The sequence below is a fragment of the Limulus polyphemus genome, unplaced genomic scaffold (genome assembly GCF_000517525.1).
Source record: "Limulus polyphemus unplaced genomic scaffold, Limulus_polyphemus-2.1.2 Scaffold73, whole genome shotgun sequence".
NCBI classification, from domain to species: Eukaryota; Metazoa; Arthropoda; class Merostomata; order Xiphosura; family Limulidae; genus Limulus; species Limulus polyphemus.
This window is the reverse complement of record NW_013665683.1, coordinates 662,871-666,259: the sequence shown is the minus strand read 5'-3', so window position 1 is coordinate 666,259 and position 3,389 is coordinate 662,871. Positions and strand designations below refer to the sequence as shown.

The 3,389-nt window shown below is 29.6% G+C and overlaps 1 protein-coding gene across 7 annotated transcripts in view; it reads left to right on the top strand.

Annotated features, from left to right (window-relative positions):
- LOC111087611 (kielin/chordin-like protein) overlaps positions 1 to 3,389 on the top strand; it is a 26,314-nt gene that overhangs the window by 12,555 nt on the left and 10,370 nt on the right. For 6 of the 7 annotated variants that reach the window (XM_022394866.1, XM_022394862.1, XM_022394875.1 and 3 more), the window contains exon 1: positions 395 to 571. The exons of the other annotated variant lie outside the window; for it this stretch is intronic. The gene's annotated coding sequence lies outside the window, so the exon portion shown is untranslated. Of the gene's footprint in view, positions 1 to 394; positions 572 to 3,389 lie in introns of those variants that run through there. 7 annotated transcript variants of the gene reach the window in all.

Sequence of the window (3,389 nt, the reverse complement as noted above, 5' to 3'; positions counted from 1 at the left end):
TTCTCTTCTGGGATTCATTTTACCGTTTCAAAAGACCGCTGAGACGTTGTTGTGGGCAAGTAAAAACGGTTAAATTTTCTCTTCTGGGATTCATTTTACCGTTTCAAAAGACCGCTGAGACGTTGTTGTGGGCAAGTAAAAACGGTTAAATTTTCTCTTCTGGGATTCATTTTACCGTTTCAAAAAACCGCTGAGACGTTGTTGTGGGCAAGTAAAAACGGTTAAATTTTCTCTTCTGGGATTCATTTTACCGTTTCAAAAGACCGCTGAGACGTTGTTGTGGGCAAGTAAAAACGGTTAAATTTTCTCTTCTGGGATTCATTTTACCGTTTAAAAAGACCGCTGAGACGTTGTTGTGGGCAAGTAAAAACGGTTCAATTTTCTCTTCTGGGATTCATTTTACCGTTTCGAAAGACCGCTGAGACGTTGTGAATGAGTACAAACAGTTCAGTTTCCTCTACCATGTATTAGTAACTATGTTAAAACAACGCATTGACGTCAAACTGGAGGAAACAATTCATTTCAGTTTCTTTTAGCCAACACTCGTTTCATTTACCAGAAGAAACAAAAGGTAAGGACAGCGTGTAAGAAAGTGTTTAGTAAATAAATAACAATTAATATGTTACATAAAAGAACATACCTATTAAAAAATACAATCAATTTACTTCCCCGTTTATATCAAATGTACATATACTGAAGTCTTAGGAAACATTTCATTTACAGAATTTCTGGATGTGACTTTTATATTCTGCAAGCTGAAGTATCTCGGATAATCAGAATATACTAGTTTCATTCTGTGAACGTGTAAACTAACATAATGACATGGATTACTTTTTAGAATATTTCTGATAAGGACAGATGGTGGTGTTTGTATAGAGAAGGCAGACAAAGCAAATAATTAATATCACTTAGATTTGTACCACTAACTAGCACCTGCGGATGTTTTGAGCAACGCGGACATTATTATACTTTTAATATATTTTATATTGTATACTGTATGCAATACCTACAATCAGATTTGAAGATACTTATAGAGAAAAAAAGAACAGAATTTAATATGTAAGTTCTTCTAAGCCAACTTTAGTCAGTTTCTGGGTAATTTTAACGTAGAACATTTGGAGCTTAGAAATGTTATTGTGATCATACAGTGAAGGTTTTCATCCGTTCCCTTTCAGTTAGGTAAAGATTTATACAGGTGATGAAACGTCTCGTTCTTACTATGATTTTTTCAAAATGATATTCATGTTCCTCTTATTGTCTATTCTTCTTTTGTAACAGTAATCAGTTGGAATATCATTAACCTTGTAAGGAAGTACCGAAATGGTCCTGCTGTGACATTATATTATGAAATCAACGGTTCATGTTTCGAACAGCATGAACAGTATGAAAAATCATACTGTCTATAAGAAAACACTGGAATATCAGACTATTCTATTTTTTTTTCTCTTCTTTAATACTTTCTTCTACCGGTTTCGTAACTTAAAAAGTCACGCTTCAGAATATGATTTGACTGAGAATCTATAAGAAAATCATAAAAATACTGTTTTCAATTACATATAAATAATCTAAATTAAATTTATATTTTCCAAACTTACAAACATATAATACACCCATTTATAAACTAAATACATTATAAATGCTCAAAAATATAAAAAAATAATCAATATACTTTCCTTTTTAAATTAAAATTTTATTTAATTATACTTTCTCTTATTATTATAGAAATATAATTTATTTATCCTATAATTTCATACTCTTACTTACTTTTTTATTTTCTGTAAGTCTTAGTTACTGTTTTCATGGTTTCACAATTCCTACTGTCTTGATACAACCAATTACTTCTGCCATAAAAATTTATAAAATATTTTTCGAAAAATAATCTTTTATGTCTTACATTACATGCTAAAAAAGGGAAAATGTGAAAATATGGTTCTTTTAGAATCTTACCTTTTGTCAAAATACATTAATTAAAATGTTTCTGGCATATAATGGAGTTTTTTCGGGACATGGAATTTATGTAAATTTATCCTTAATCTTAAATTATTTGTCTCACCAACACAGAACTCACCACTTACACACATTCTAAAATATATATTACGTTCTCAGAATTGCAATTAAATTAGTTTTTAAAGAAGAACACAATTTCTTCATTATTATTCTTTATTGTTTTGGTAGTTTTCATGTAATCAAAATTACATAAAACACAGTTCTTTCTGTCACAACTGAAGATACCTTCTCCAGAAAAATATCTTTAGCTTTATTCCATAATATATATAAAAACATTGGCTATCTTCTTGACAAAATAATTTTATTATAATTATGCATTAACAAATGAAATATCAATGTGAATATTTGGGCAATGAGTCACAATATACATACGCACACATATGGCCTCTATATATTAACAAAGGTCACACTCTTCAGGAAATAGTTTTACTGAGAATCTTTAACACTATTAATTTTCTGAAGAATGACCTTTGAAGTCACGAAACCGGTAGAAGAAATTAATAAAAGAAGGGGGGGGGAGTATGATATTCCAGTGTTATCTTATTCATATCCACAGGTGAATCTTATTGATATCTTGGTGTTATATATATATATATATACATAGCTTTTACTTAATAACTTTGCACAAAGGGATTGTGTGTAAAATTTATTGTTCAATAAGCATTCTACACAAAGAATCTGGTTAAAGAATTAACAGTGAATAAGGGAACAAAATTTGTTAATTATTTCTAAAGTTTTTGTAAGATTAAGTTTCCCAGTACAGTTGATTTTTGGTTGCTCATTTACTACAAGGTGACGATAAGACTTAACTTGAGATAGATTACTGTTGTAACATGAAATGTTTATTATATATAATACTAGTAAAAAACATGTTTCGGAACGAAATGGTTACAATATCACTTGTATAAACAAGTGCACATCTTTAACGTCTAATATTTAAGAAAATATATTGATGTAAAGCTAAAGGATACTTAAATAGAGTTCAGTACTACGGGTCATCAAGTTGGTTGGGTTTACTACATACAAAGTCGAAACGCTTACATTAGTCCTTTATGAGACATCCATTATATTGAGCAGTGCTTCTCAACTGGATGAACGGTTCACCCAGGGGTTAATGAGAATTATGGGGTGAATGGCAAGGTGAATGAGTACAACAAATTCAAGAGCAAAAATAAAACTCATTAATTATTTATTCTGGTTGTAGTTTAATAAATACACTTATTTTTTGTTTATTTTACGTTGTATTCATTCTAGTTGTAGTATGATGTATATTTAAATCATAATAAAGAATTTTGTATTTTAATTTAGTATTTTTTTAATAATGGCTGGAGACGGCTTGAATGGGTAATGAAGAAAAACTTTAATATAACAGCAAATGTACA